The 16,895-nt window shown below is 35.4% G+C and overlaps 1 protein-coding gene across 10 annotated transcripts in view; it reads right to left on the bottom strand.

Annotated features, from left to right (window-relative positions):
• The window catches only part of TENM2 (teneurin transmembrane protein 2), a 1,269,291-nt gene that overhangs the window by 883,131 nt on the left and 369,265 nt on the right, over positions 1 to 16,895 (bottom strand). The window lies entirely within an intron of this gene.

A 16,895-nucleotide genomic window follows, 5' to 3' on the forward strand; every position in this document is an offset into this window, starting at 1 on the left:
AACTTTGTGTTAGAATTTTGGGGGTTTTGAACTGAAAACCATTGGGACACTCCCCATGATTTTCTGAAATGCATTTGTTCCTTAAACAGGGTAAGATATTTTTACTACTGGTTTACTACTTTCACATTGGACCTTATAAAATTTCATCATGCTTTGTTATTCTTTTCTTGTACTGTGTAAAAATATAAACATGATTAGTGACACAACCATATCATATTACCACTGGCAAACCTGCTGTTTTTTGTGCACACAAATAGGCTTACTGATCTTTCAGCTGCTCTCATAACATTCCCATTCCCTGCAGTCCCCGTAAAGTAGCTCCAAACATGCTAAAACAACAAGCTGAAAGCATCTAGCTGCCCAACGCAAAAGTTTAAAAAATGTAATGCGTTATTACAAGATAGCAGTAGAGCTTATGTATACCACCATCTTTCAAACTATTTAAGTGGGATAATGTGGCCACTCTAAAAGCTTCTATATGATGTCCCTGCAAAGCTAACATAGGAAAACATTTACTCTTGACTAGCTATCAGTTTATCCTTGAGCATTTCAACACGACATACCCATCAAACATATCATAAATTTATTTATGCAGTGAAAAATCACAGAATCACAGAATGACCAGGGTTGGAAGGGACCTCAAGGATCATGAAGCTCCAGCCCCCCCACCTGGCAGGGCCACCTTTACTAGATCAGGTTGCCCAGGGCCCCATCCAATCTGGCCTTGAACACCTCCAAGGACGGGGCATCCACAACATCCCTGGGCAGCCTGTTCCAGGACCTCACCACTCTCCTAGTACAGAACTTCCGCCTAACATCCAACCTAATTCTTTCCTCTTTCAACTTAAAACCATTTCCCCTTGTCCTACTGTTATCGGCCTTTACAAAGAGTTTACACCCCTTCTGATTATAGGTACACCTCAGGGTACTTATACGTAATATAGGTAATGTGTATTTTATCTCAATGTGGGCAAACTACTCACCTGTATGCTTATACTTGTTCCTTCTACAGTAAGATAACCACAGCGGCAGCAAGGCTGTAATAATCTCTATAATTAGCTGATATTTTGCTATCTCATAGTTCCTGCAACTCCACCACAATCCCATCCCCAATCATATTTCCCTAACAACTGGATTTGCAAACTTGACATTTACAGGACACAAGGTGTGGATTCAGAACATAGACCTGATGAAAACCAAATTAATATGTAATTAATTACTTGTTGGTTTTGTTTTTTTTTTTTAAATTAAGTTTACTACTATAATATTACATCACATCACAAATGAATAATGATAGGGAAACAGTAACTTGAAGTAATTATAAGATGCTATACTAACTTTCATATATAAGAAACTGTAACTATGGGGAGAGGATGAAGAAAATTCACAAGACACTAAACCACATCTCCTAATCATCTCTCTCCCTCCCATGGTTCCAGATTACTGCAGTATTAAAATTGATAGTAAGTATCAGATACTGAAATACATTATGTTTTAAATTTAAAGGACCATGTGGCGTTCTGTCACTTCTGTTGAATTTTATTATATTTTATGACATGGGGCCTAACACAAAAATTAAATGAGTATAAACAATTTAAATGAACTGTCTGAAATATGAAACTTAATATTTTCCAAGCAGATAGCACAAATAATTCCGAGAAAATAAGCCTAGCTGAACTGGAATTGCGCAAATAACTACCATAAGCATGAAACTCATTCATACCATTTTTAAATTTTTTTTTGGATACTCAGATTCCTTTGCTTACACAACAGTTTTTCTTTTTCTGTGATAACTCCATCCTGCTAAAATATTCCACAGGAGAGCTCACAGTTTCACTGAAGTACTTCAATTCCACCTCAAAGCAGTCAACAATAGAATCTGTACATGAAAATGTACCTTGCTGAAGATAGACTGAACATAACCATGAACAATAAGGAGCCAATCCCATACTGATTGTTACACCTATACTATACAGAATACACAGTGGGGCTTTCTATAGCTCCAGAGAATTTGGAATACATAACAAGTTCCATAAACTTATGCACAGAAACTTAATAATTTAACACATTTAATAGCAACCCCCTCTAGTCTGTGCGAAATCTATTTGCAATTTCAAAACAAATTTTATTATAAACACAGAAATCAAGTTAATGAAAGAATCTGAATAAACATTACAACTAAAGCTACTTGGAAGATTAGTGATGAAAGGGAATGTTGTAAACAAGTTTGAAAGGGTGACAACCAATATCATATCTCTACTGCCATTTAAGCATGCCATTCACAGATTGCTTCTCCTGAATTTTCTTTCAGGAGAACAGGAGCTCCATACTGATTAGACCAGAGCTGCAGGTTCTACAAGCTGATTTACAGGTTTAGCACCTTCTCAAAATTGTATCTAACTAGTACAATTAGTCAGAGAAGTCCAAATGTTCATCTTGAATTATGTATTTAGTTACAGCAATTGGAGGAAATGTTAATACTCAGCATTCTTATGCTACTGTTACTTCTACCTTACCCACTTGCAGTAGCACACCTACTTAAAAGAGTGCATCCTTCTCAAATTAAAATGGAGCAATTTGATCGGCACTGGATGTATTTTTTGCTGGTGTAGCAGAACCTACTACAGCTCTAAATGCACAACAAAGACTAGCTCAGGATACATGGAGTATCCAGAAACAATGATCTAACACCTCTGAAAGTAAATATGAATTCCCCAAAAAGCTGAAGCTTCAGCCTTTCATTCTTTGCAGTCTGTAAATAAAAGTAGATATATAAACTACGTGCCTCACCAAAAATCTCAACGTCTCTCTCTCTGAAATAAAGCTGAAATTTTGACCTTCATTGGGATTTTAACAACTTAACATATGGCTAAGGCTTTCCTCTACTCATCTTGCTGCAAATGCAGTATAGGAAATATTTCAAGAAATCAAGTACTCCAATTCTAAATGCCTTTAAAATTAAAATGCTGTCACAGAACATCCTTTTGGATATCTACAACACTTTCCAAGCTTTTTTATAACCTTAATGGAATAGGTACTTCATAGCTTGTCTAGCAGGAAAGCATTTGGCACACAAATCTTCAGTGGGTATAACTATATTACACAATTTTTAATTTTTAAATATTAAGATACTAATATCTATAAAGAAAATCCCTTCCCTCCTCATACATGAGCTTACCTAAAATGCCAAGAAAAAAAAAATAATAATAATTTAAAAAATGAAATAAACTGATTTTTTCACCAAGAGAAAGACTAGAAGAGCAAGCGTTAGTTCCAGAAGCTGAGAACAACTGTCAAACACATTGGTGGCAATGAAGCAGAGGAAAAAATTATCTCAAGAATAAATATTTGAATATACAACAAACCCAATTTACTTCCAATTATTAGAGCTATTTTCATAGCTTCTCATTCCCACCGCTCTCTTACAGAAAGAGAGAGAATGTCAGTAAAAATGCTGTATGCCAAACTGCAGCCTGATACCTGGGTGCCAGATGGCAGTAACTTTAAAAATACCTTTCAGGGGTTTTTTTGCCATTGTTTTTTGTTTGTTCTTTTAAGCTTATCTATTGATTTTTATTTTTATTTTTTTGTCTTGCAAGCGAATCCAATAATCACCTCACAGAACACTTGTCTGGCTGTACCAAGTCATAAATGCTCAAAGTCAGAGAAGTTGCTTACTGCTTTGTCCTGCAGTATGGAAAGCCTTCTATAATACATACCTACCCACAGAACACTTCATATCAAATTATGTTCCTTTTATTTGCTTTGAAAGAATATGCAAGGAAACTGCCAAGTTGGCATACTCAAGAACATCATTTCCTGTGAAACTTCTATTGCTTATTCAACAAGACTGCACCTCTATCAAAGTGACCAATGATCACCTATCATCCATTCATATTTAAAAACTTGATACGGGCTGTGTTCTGCCAATCCTTTGAGTTACTCTGAAGCGTTTTTAAATCCCACTTTTCTAACATTTATCGTACGAACTGAATAACTGCACTACTTATATCCTATGTAGAGGCAAGAGGAAACAGAGGAGAAAAGGAAGCTACACCTCAGCTCACTTCAACTTCTAATGCAAAGCCTATGATGTTTGCACTATCTCTAGTGCTATATGCTTAATGTCACTAGTGACACTCTTCAGCACTCTGTGGGGCTCCATTTTGATCTCTCTTTGCACACTGTGCAATCATTGTCTTTCACAAAGAACATCTGCTGGTACCACCACATCAAAAGATTCTTATCTTCCTGTAGCTCTCATTTGAGAGTAACCCATATGATGTTGACACTATGTTTTAATGTCCTCTCTGATCTCTTTCCTCAAGGTCTCACATAACTCACTGTATTCGGCCCACTCTCCTCTTCTGTTGTGATCTTCCTTTATCAACCCTCTTCAATCATGTGTTTTATTTCATTAGAAAGCAGCTTTTCTCAGTGTCTTATCTGCTTACTTATAATTTCCTCTTTTGTTTTAAACACTGGTTTCTTTGATTTGCCAATCAAACTTCATGTTCCTTCAATGAGAAGGTTACAAATCCCATTCAGAACTGGAGACTTAGTTCTGTCATCACTGAACAACATTTTGTTGTTGATGGATTTCTCAGTTTTGATACCTTCACTATTGTGTAAGTCATTAAAATATATATGATGCTGTATCTGCATCATATTCAAAACTGTTAAAGCAGTGAAGAACCAGGGATGCTTTTTTCTTAAGAACATGTCACAATACATTGAATGGAAAGCAGGTAATCACGTTTGACATCAGTGACAAAAAAAAAAAAACAAACAACAAAAACAACCAAAGCATGAAGTGATCGACTGAATTACTCAAATCCTTTGTTTTGTGCTGTTATCTTTATTATAACAATTTGAAAATTTATCATTACTTCAATTTAACATAAGATTTGTCATTTTTATTACAATCTTTTACCCCAGCAGTTCATCCCACAGTACTAATTCACTTTAGGCTACTTATTTGCTACTGTTTGGTGATTTTCTTCATGGGTAGGTATTTCTACTCCCCCTCATTTACAACACGACATAACTAAATCTTGCTCTGTGTAAGGTGTTGCTTTGACCCTTCAGTAGTTAGCTGTACTTAACTGCTGACTCAAAGACACGTTTGTATTACTGCAACAAACAAGATGCAGTTGATTCTACATTTAAATAATTTTTTTTTAAAAAACAACAACAGTTAGAGGCTGGTCTCTGTATCAGAGAAAGCACACCCTGCAAGACTCACATGAGGTCTTAGTACTGACAAGTAGTTGTTTGAAACCACAATAAGTAAATATTAAATCTGATTTCAAGCCAGTTATTTTTTCCCCATCTGACAACAAAGCAAAAATCATTTGCACCAGTATGGAGTTCACTTGGGTTCTATCCAAAGCAGAAGTGTCAGAACTAAAACTTAATATTTTTTTCCTCTCAGTTTCTTTTACTAACAAGTCTTACATAGATTGTATGAGATATTTTGTGCATTCTTTTAGAACTGTACTCTTATTAATAACAATTCAAAACAAAGTCAAGAAAATCCTCGATAAATTTTCAGCATCTTTAAACAATTCTAATAGCAGTTTATTATCACAGATTTTTGGCAAGTTGCTGTAGGGGAAGTTTGCCTGCTGTTTTCAAATCATGCCCGTTTATAACTATCTGTGAATCACCTGCCAGATAGGCAACTTTTCATGAGAGCTGTCCTGCAGTGCGATATCACTAGACGTGTGATGAGACAATTCTATGTAGGTGAGAATTTTTATCCTATTAGACACACTGTCCTGTTGCTGTCTGCTATCATACTGAGATACATGTTCAACAGGTGTTTTTTCACAATACCAAAACAACCTCTCATTCCCCTCAACATACCTTGCTATATAGACCATGAAATTGTTAGGGATAATACTGTTTACTTAAATGACTGTTTCTTTTTTCTAATCTTCCCCCCACCCCCAATGAAATGGTTACTCCATTACACTGTACGTACCATGTTTGCACTCTGACTGCAGGTTTAGGTCCTTGTGAACAGGAATCCAGACACTTTACAGATGCTACTGAGAGTCTTCAGTTATACGACTAGAATGAAAAAGCTAACTTGGAAACACTGTCATCACAATTGAAATATTCTTCTCACCAAGTGTTCAAATTAAACCCAAATGAAGTTAAAGTCCATGAATTCAACAGGAATTTGATCTTAGCATTTATAACGAACCGCACCTAATGCCTTACGAAATCTCTCTACAGTTTGTCCAGCTGTGTTACACCAAACTAATGTTTCCTTCATTGTACATCACTATAGAGGAAGGAGACCAGGATTAGTTTATCTTTTACTGAGTAATCCAGCCAACTAACCCATGCCAAAGTAAAGAAAAATGTAAGGCTCAAACTTACTTTAGAATTCACATGAAACATCTGCCCTTCCTTTCCAGCCATTCTTCCATGTCAACTGATATTTCACATTTACTGACAGCAGAGAGAGCTTACACAAGCAGGCTTACTGAAGCTCCACAAGAAATTCCCGTTTCCTGTCTTATTAGCTTGACTGTATAAATTGCGTTCTTCATTTCTGAGTCTATGTTAGATATCTTACAAGAAGAAAAAATACTGAGAAAAAAAGATGTGTGCAATTCCTATTCATATTAAAAGCGAATTTTGAAAGAGACTTCTCCGCAGGGAAAATTATGTGCCTTTTAAATTAGTGCTTTTGATCCCTCATTTTGAATAGCAACTTTCATTGAGTGAAAACGACTATTTCGTTAGACTAGGGAAGAAAGAGTTCAGAGGTCAGTCTTTGCACATACAGTTAGCACATCAGTTGTAATTACAGAATGTCTAACTATTAACAGAGATCATTCGTTTTGATAACCTACAGTTCCTTTTTGTTATCATTCAACATACATGAAAAAGTACAGCACTTGTATTGCTCAGACAAATGTCGCATGATGTAGTTGGAAATGGCACAGAATGGAGAAATAACAAGAGCTTCTGTGGATGGAGGAGGAGAAGCATCTTCAAGGACTAGGACAGCAATCCTTCTCCCTGTTAATGCACTTTTTATTTATTTCCCTATGCAATAAGAAATACGGAAGGGCTAATGCATTCATCAACATAAACTATAGGTAAGAGGCCACAAAAGAATGTACTAAGTACATTGAAGTCAAAACACCTGCTTAGCAGCAGAATTGACTGCTGTTTTTCTGAGTAGTAACAAACATCATCTAGTCAGATTTTAAGAAGCAGCCATTGTGTGCACAGTGTTTTATTTTCATGTGTACAACACTGTTTCACAGAGCTGAACTAATTCAGTGATCATAATGTTACTGACAAACGTAAGCGTGCTCTTAACGCCGACCAAAATATTTCATTTGGCAACATGAAGCATTTTACTTCCATGCAGATTAAAACCTGCATCATGTTCTGACTTTTAGATAAAGTGTTTTTGAAATAACAATGAAAAAGAAAACAAGGTGATGGAGGACTAGGAAAATCAATACAGGAAATAGATCAAGGAATTCCACATGGAAAAAATAAAGATGTAAGCAAAAATAGTTTTTAAATACAGATAGGCAGCTGGATGTTCACTGTCTTTTGCCAGCAGTGAACATTCAATGCAACAGAACAACTGTAAAAGTGGACTGGAACCCCTACGCCTTTAACAGAAAAGAAGCTCCTGTTAAACAAAACACTGAATGTGTATTATAAAGCTATCTCAAGTGACAGAAGAAACACAGAATAACCTCGAAAAAATTATCCTAGCTGGTCTCTTATTTATACCCCAGTTTTTGTCCAAAACTAAATCAAGGAGATAAACCCTGTTGAAATTAGAAACACATATAAAAAGAAAAAAGACAGTGAAGAGCATCTCATCTAACAGGTCTTCAGAACTGTGCTATACCTTCATGTAAAAAATAAAATAAAATGTCATGTTCTTGTTTAATGACTACAGTTAAACCTACATAAAATAGAAACACTAAAAACAAACAAAACTAAGTATCTTTGTTCTGAAGTCAGATGTTTGCTTTCCTAAGTCACATAGGCACATCCAGAATGTATAGTATTCTATAACAGACAGTACTGATGATAGTAATTGCTGGCACACTCATTCTTATAATTTGTTTAAAAGCACTCTGTGTAAATATATCTGCAGCAGTGTTCAGTTTATATTTAGGTCTAGAAATGTTCCTAAAATCTCAATATTTGTTTGCTTGTAATTAATGGTTCAGACATCTTTGACTCAATAGTTTTCTTCTTCAAAAGAACTCTTCAAATCCTCAAAAAAGTAATCAGCTTTGTAGCCATTATTTTCTCATAAGAGGCCAAATAATAAGTTAAACCTAAAAAGCTATCACAAATAGTCTTCTCTATCTCCTCCTTCTCTCCAAAGCCCCAACACTTGTATGGTGTTAAATCAGCTCCTTTACATCTGAACAATGAACAGAAGGCTGTCCACAGAAGAACACAAGCATGAAGCATGAATAACCTACACTGAGAAAACATCGGTTGTTTCCCTTTCTTCAATGCATTTTTTTCTTAGAAATACTTGGGAAATGAGTATCAATGTTATAATTTTCATAGAAAGGAATGCAGAAAAAGAGGGAAAATGGAGCTTAAGTCCCTTGTCTGCTATTCCAGTCTATCTATTTTTTAATATTGTCAACATGAGTAACTAGATTTTTGATACCAGCAAGAGATTCAAATTTCTAATTAAATATCAACAGTAAGAAAGAAATATTTTACAGATAAAGGTCACTATCTAGAAGAGGAAAGGCAAGCATTACGCACTCCTGAAAAATTTCCTTTAAAATCTGTTATCATAACAAAAATACGGAAGATCTTGTATAGATATATCTTGAGATATGAACCCAGAGCCCTCCAAAGCTTTATTGGTATCACACTGTGCTTTGTGTAACGGGCTGTACAAGTATGTCTACACTCATGTAGAGTTAGTGCTGCAGCAGGGAATTTCATGCTAAACTACAGAACAGCAAACATGAGTATTCAGAGGGGAAAGAAAAAGCATTATCTTCACACAGCTAAAAGCAGTAGGAGGGGTGGGCTAACTGTACAGCTGTGATGTTACTTACTAGACAGGAGTGTGTGTCAAGGGTAGGTCTGGAAGGACAGGTTGTCTGCATTTATTTCATTCTTTTCTACAAATCTGAAATGATTTTCATTGTACACTACACTGATAGGTTAACTGCAATTTCAGTTCAGTTGCACTTGCGGGTAATCTCAAGGCAACACTTCAAGGCCACTTTCCCCCTTAGCTAGCTCTTGTATCCTTGAACTTTAAACACTATACATCAGCTGCAAAATACATCTGCATCTCCAGGCAGCTCAGAGGCACTTCCCTTTCCACCGTTACGTTTTCTGGTTCACGTTTGTTTTTGCTTCATAGAAAGGCACATTATTATTTGCATCTGCCCCTTAATTTACATAATAAGCAACCTCATTAGAAGATGTAAAGGGATAGAGCAAAAAAATTTACTCTGAACACTAGAAGATGAGGTATTAGTAAAATATTTTTTCTGTCTTCCACATTCTCAGGCCAATTCTTGTTCCTTAAGGGAAACAGAGAACAGCAGGCACCATTTTGTGAATCTTTTAATCTGAAATCTGTTTCTATACTTCAGTTTTTCTCTGTGAGAGAAGCATGATTTCAGCTAGACTGACTCACGCTAACTTTTCTGACCAAGGAGATTTCCAACTGCAACTAGGGATTGTTGTGCACTAGCCAAGTGCTAAAGCTTAAATGATGCTTAAACCACAACAATTCAAAGTAACTCAGTGGTAACTGCAGTGCTTGTATATGTTCTGACCCTCCTGTTTCTTGGTTTCAGATTAAGTAGAGTGTTTCAAATGATACTGAAGTATTGTTAAGCATTACTCACCCTCCTTCGATTGTGCACAGTGCAGATAAATGTTTAAGACTTTAAGCCTTTAGGAGTAATAATGTACATAGGTAGACTTCATTGACAAGTTGGACATACGTTATTGACCAAAATCAGAGTAGAAAGACAAGGATACATGGAACATATGCTATGGAGAGAAAGGAATAAAAAACTATCACACTCTATAAAAACAATGGCATAGGTACATGGTAGCAGTTTACTTCCAGGTGAACCTCTTTTGCAAAGGATCTTAAGGGAAAAGGAGAACAGCACATGTTAACGTGCTGTTCCATATCACATCAAATGTTAAATCCTGTGAGTGCACTTGGGAAAACATTTTGTCATACATGTGCTTGCTATCAATTTCTGCTTGACTGTCTCTAAGAAACAGACTAACGTAATGCAAACACCAGGCAAGGGCGTTGCTTGGGAACAGACATATTCATTCTGAATAACTTAATAGAAATGTGGTTTTCTGTTCAGAATAGTGTGGATATTTACCATTTCAGACAACAACAGCAAATAAAACATCAGAAATGATTGTAAAATATTATAAAAAATATTACAATATTACAAAAAAAAAAAAAAATTAATACAATTCTAAAAAGTACTAATGCCTTAAACCAGAACAAAGCAGAAGCATAAGAACCACTGGGTCACCATTTGCTAATTGTCTTCCTGCTGACTACAAAAAAAAAAGTCCTTGAAAAACTGTGTTTGACTCACATTTGAGGACTCCATTGGATAGCAGAGCCTTTTCAAATGTTAGGTTTTACTTAAAACAATAGTTACAACCCCTTAAACCAGTCTTCCATCTTTATTGCTGCATAAATTTAAGGCAATTAGTTCACAGTATCATTTTTTTCTGACTCTGCAAATTGTCATAAGAAACGGTATTCAAAAGCAGATAACAGAACTTATGACAAGCATGGGTTTATAATTACAACCCCAGTAAGAAGCCATTAAGGATCTGTGCCATTGTTAGGAATACAGAAGTACTTATTGCCCTCAGCATTGTTTGCACTAACCTTATTCTTACTGAAAACATGCCCTTCTCATGTTATAGCCTTACTGCTGCTTTCCGTTTCACCAGTGTATAGTAGGAATTATTCCAATAAGATTAGGGAAACACTAGCATATAGGAATAAACGGCTTGGCTTTGGCTGCTGTCTGTTTGGAAAACTGGATTGGAGAAGGTAGCAATACACCAACATAAAACCTTTCATTTAAGGAGAATAAAGTGGGGGGGGAGGGGAAAGATGAAAACAGAAGTTCAAGATAACATTGACATTAAATAGTGTAGAATCTGTCTGTACTGTTTTAGAGACTTTCTTGGAACAAAGTATTTCTATGATGAGGCTTCCCCACTTGTATCATGTGAACAAAACATACTGTAAAAGAACTTTTCTTCTAAATTACATTAGTTACCTTAACATGGTGACTACAGATATACTACAGATATTTATATTTTACATGAAGCCGATTATTTAGGAATATTTCCTGTTGTGATATCAACAAATAAGAAATCTGACACTCACGTTTACAACATTCTTTGTCACTGCGAAACAAATAAATTAAATCAATTGAAAATACTACAAAAGGCAGAAACCTCTAAACTCCTTTCAAAACATTACAAAGCAAAGAAAATGATGTCTTTCCCTTGATACAGAAAAGCATTATCTTTCATTAAATAGAGGAAACTGTCAGATACACTTTTGTCAGGATGACGGCTCTTTTCCACTGCTAGATTGTGCTGCTCAAGCAACACTGTTATGTTTGTACTGGAAATGGAAGATAACTACATGTCTGTGTCTCTCCTATTAGGTAGTTAAATGGAATTCAACTAGCCATTCTTCAGCAAGCACCAAGCACAGAAGCTATCACAACACCCCGAGGCATTTTTATGGTTACTTTCAGAGTAGCTAAGAACAGCTATTGAAGAGATCTGGGATTTGGTTACTACACATTTTTGGTAATAAAGTGTGCCAAAGGGCCCATTTTAGTTTTCTGGTCCTTTGCTGCTCCAGAAAGCACTTATCCCGGTTTATATGCAGGTGCCTCAGGTAAGTATCTTGGATACCCCAAGGCACCTCAAGCTGCACTAGGTTCTCAGACATAAAAACGCTCCCTCTTCTTTCTCACAGAAAATGTTGTTCCAGCAGCACTCTCAGATAAAGACAACAAATGCAGGTGGTAGCAGTGACCCTTGTGTCAGACTGTTGAGTTAGCACTTGTGCAGCATAGGCATTTATCTGCTAAAGTTTAAGAGCAGCTTCTATAAGAAACTGCCATTAAACTACTATTTTCTGCAACTATCTCAGCTGCTTAAATAGAAAAGATACCATCACTAAAAGCCACGCCTCTTATCTTTTTTTTTTTTTTTTTTTAATAAATGCAATATATTAAGAAAAAGCTTCTATAACCTAAATTATCTTTCTGGAGTCCTGCCATAACACAATATACCCTATGCTACAACTCATAAGAGATTTTTACTAAATTGGAAACAAAAGAAAAAGAACAGGCAGCTCTGTAGCTTTTTCACTGTGTGCTTGCTAGAGATACTGTGGCCTAATTAGATTCTGGGCTGTTAGAGCTCTTTGCACTGATGTACAAAGCAGTCAGAGTTGGTGTTAAGTTCTGCTTTTGTGCTCTACTGTTAAATTTTATTCTTGACAATTAACGCTAACAAGTTACTTCCCTTGGAGTAGAAAATTGTTTTAAAAAAAAGTGTTTTAGGTAAAAAAAAACCACTATAAGTACTACTACTGGATTACACAGATTAACTAATCAAAAGTGGATAGTATTCCTAGAAAAAAAACATTTTGAGAAGAAATTTATAAAAACCCATTATTTTTTACTCAATGATTTCTACTTTAGTCGATTAACAAATTATTTCACAAACACCTTTCACACTCTTTTGGGTGTTGCTGCCACAGGTATGCTACACTGAAAAGGACAAAATAAAGTATTTTGGAACATTTAATACATGATGAATTATGTGAGGTGACCCAACAGCTTCATCAAATCAGTAATAAATTTACATTGCATTTCTGATAAAGCTACATTCCTCACCAAAAAGCCTGTCTTCCCCAAAATACTTTTTCCTAATATCCAGCGTTAGAAACAAAATACATTGGACAAGTGCCAATGAACCAACAAACATATAAAGACTGCTACTGGAGTCCTCAAATACCCAAAGTCTTTGAAATCCACAAACCATTTTACACAGGAAAGGTATGCTCAGAGTATTTCCTTTTTGTTGATTTCTGTGGTTTTTTTGTGTTTTTTTTTTGTTTGTTTTGTTTTATGTCCCTGCTGAATGAGTGTAGGTCATCTGACTGCATTTGGACACATGAATACGTGTTTTGAAATGAAAACACTAAGCATACACATGCTTACACATACTCTAGTGTAGACTAAATAAAACAGAGGCGTTGCTTAGTGATAAACTATAGATTAGGTAACACAACCATACATCGATACGACAAAAATCAATTAGGAAAATGTCATTTACAGAAGGTTTGCTGTTCATACATATGTAAGAATTGAACACAGACGATGTTATATTCAGAACATAACCTCAGAGTACATTTTGCCACAGTTTTTCAACTTTTAATTTTGAAAGTGAATGGATATAAAATTATATATAGAGTTGCCCTATATAATAAAATAATAGTAGAATGTATCACCAGAATTCAAACATTCTTCATCAGTGAATAGCCTTCAGATCCACCACCATTTATAATGCTTTCAGTTTTTTAAGCAACTGATGCTTAAAGACAAAACAACCTAATTAGAAGAGAAAATATTTCTAATAATTTTTTTGCCCAACAACAATAGTTATATTTTCTCTGCTCCATAATACATTTTTTCCACCCATAAATAATTCACAGTAGCCACAGTAAGCCATCTTCAAGTCGATGTGGTCCAGAGGTAAAATTAGCTCCAAAATGAGGGACACCTCTCACAATGAATGACAGTCAAGAAGTTTGCCCTGAAGTGATTTGGATTTCTAAGCTATCTCCCAAGGGTTAGAGCTTATCTGTTCCAGTTATATGTGTGTGTGCTGGGATTCTGAATGGACTAAATGTCTTACTCTGTGCAATCCTGGTCCTGAAAGTGTTTACTCGTGGTATTCAGTAATGCTGAGTATTACATGTGTACACTGTGCAAGAAGTAAATAACAGCAATAGTGAAATATTAATTGCTGACTTGACTTCAGGAATTATGGAGGTCTAAGTATATAACCAAATTCAACTATACAGTGAAACTTAATAATGATACACTGCCTTATAAAACAAAAACAGAAAAAGCCTCCCCTATGAAATATTCATCAGTAATATGTATTGCATTTGATGACTACTGCAGCCTGAGAGAATCTATGTCTGTACCTCCAATGAGAAGTTTTCTATCATTAATGCCTGTTACATACTAAAATTCTTACCCCAAAATAAAGGAATGACACTTGAATACATGTGGAAAGGCAAGCCTGTGCTGCTATGAGTGCTCTTTAGAATTCTTTTCTGATATTCAAGGCTTAACTGATTTGAAATATGTCAAAAGATCTCACTGGGGTGTGTGAAGAGGTGATACTGCAACTCATTTCCCACAATTTTTTTTCTTTTTGTGAATGTTAAAGAAGAAAGAGGGGAGAATCACCTTATTACTGTTTTTGCATTTTATGAAGCTTTCTCAGAAGTCTTAAAGAAGCTCTGTGAAATGGGATATCACTGTCAATAAGAAAAAAAGAGCAAAGATGAGAGGCAGCCTTATAGTTTCAGCTTTACATTAAGAGATGTCACTAAAAATACTAGGGAATGAAAATAAAAATGCTGACTTATACAACCATAAAGTAAGTCTCCTGTTTCTAAAAAGTCAGTACTTCTAATCACAACAATTTTTTGTTAATTAAGGAACATTACTGCAAGTCTTGTGACTCATTAGTGTACATATTTCAGCTTGTCTTGAAAAAAGATTATATTTTAATCATTCAAAATCCGCAAGATTTGGAGCCAACTTTAGTTATCCAAACAACCTCTGAAACACATATTATCAATTAACCAGAACATCCTTAAAGATGCAAGGTTATGGACCTTCAAGGACATAAGCCAAACATTAAACCTCAAAAAAAGACCCAGGAAACATTTATTTAGTTTGATGTTAACAGACCAATAATCCAACATCCATTATGTTACTGGATTCCATAATATTTTGGTAAACTAAAACATAAATATGAAATCAATATGAACATATCTAGCTGATGAGTATGAAGCTTATGAAGTACTCAAGCACAAAAACATTTTTCAGTGACTAAATTATATGAGTTGGTTTATAGTGATGTTTAGTAGTTCAAATCCAAATTTCAGGGCATCAGTAGCCTGACAAGTTGCCTTTGACAAAAATCTGAGAGTCTTTTTTGAAATGGCTTTGAATGGTTGACATAAATCTTACCCAAAAGTATCAAAGTAATTTTCACATGAAAGCATAAACCGCAACAGAGAACTTCAAAAACTAGGACGAAATGAAGTACAAATCTTTCATTTCCAATTGCAGAACTCATTTCTTTAAGTTAGTTGTGCCTAAATAATTCAAACACACACAAAGTGCCTGCTGAATTCTACACACAAGTTTCCTAAAAACTGATGTTTATTTCTGCTACAATTTGTAAGAACATAGTTAACAGTTAACCTGCTTTAAATATTTGAGAGCTTATTTTCTGAGTGTCTAGTTGCACAGGTATAAGGAAAGGAATAAAAAACAGACTGAAGTCTGTATAGTCCAGTATTGTGGTCATGAGCAATTGTCTAAGTAAAATAAAAATAGGACAAGTAGGTCATTATTCAAAATAGAATCTCCTGAAGTGGATGGTGTTTTGTCTATAAAGTAATTTGTAACGAATTTCTCTTTCATGCCCCTTTCCCATGTTCCTCCCAGATACTTCTAAGGTCAACATTTTGTGGCAATGTTTTGCATAACATATGTTATGCAAAAACCCTCTCATTTCTTCTGAGACACTTCTCTACCAGCTCCTCCAGCAGTTTCTTACTCGATAGACAATCATAAGTTTTCAGTCTCCTCCAAGCTACAGAGTCCCAGCCTAAATAGATAATCTTCTGTACGGAATCTCTTCCATACCGTTTCTCATTCCTTTTTCTTGAAAGTTTTTTCAACTACAGTATCCACCTTCTAAACATAGTTGACCAAATCCACAAAAAGAAATTGAGATGTAGGCAAGTCCTGGATTTATGAATCTTTCCCTGCTTGGAGGCTAACAGTGAAGATAAAATGAAGTACACTTCCTTTTTATGCACACCAACTCTTAAATTATGCTGAGTTTCACCTTCATTTTTATCGGCTTTCCATTCAACTTCTTCACAGTTAGTGTTCACCATTACTACCCAAGTGAAGCTGTAAGACTTACCTTACTGTTCAGACCTCCTTCCAGTCAATTTATTAATGTGCTATAACCAAGCCCCTTGGTAAGCTTGACCAATTTTAAGATCAGGCTATTGTAAGGGCTGCAAGATATGAAACCCTCACTTATTCCTACTCTTCCTTACCTATCCTTTAACAGTTGTTTAAACTTCCCTCTAATGCCCAGACTGCTCATTTTTCCTTATAAAACTTCCACAAGAAATTTTGTCAAAGCCTTTAGGAAATCTCGTAGAATATAAAATCAGTGTACATTAGTCAGGTCCTCCTGAGCCAGAGCTAAGAACAGTACATAATTCACAGAACGGATCTTGGAGAATAACAGCACATCTAAACTCTTAGAATACCAGATAATTTTTATGATTTAGCTGACATCCTTAGGAAGGAACAAATGCTATCCTCTGAAACACTGTCCTCTGAGTAGGCTACTGATCATTTTTTCATCCATGCATCCAAGCAATTCTGCTTGTCAACTTGTTATTACCTTTCCTTACATCTAATAGCAAAATACAGAAAAGCTGGGTACATGACATACACAAACGGAGACAATGAGATTCTTTTTTGCTTTTGGGA

The sequence above is a fragment of the Coturnix japonica genome, chromosome 13, assembly GCF_001577835.2.
Source record: "Coturnix japonica isolate 7356 chromosome 13, Coturnix japonica 2.1, whole genome shotgun sequence".
NCBI lineage: Eukaryota > Metazoa > Chordata > Aves > Galliformes > Phasianidae > Coturnix > Coturnix japonica.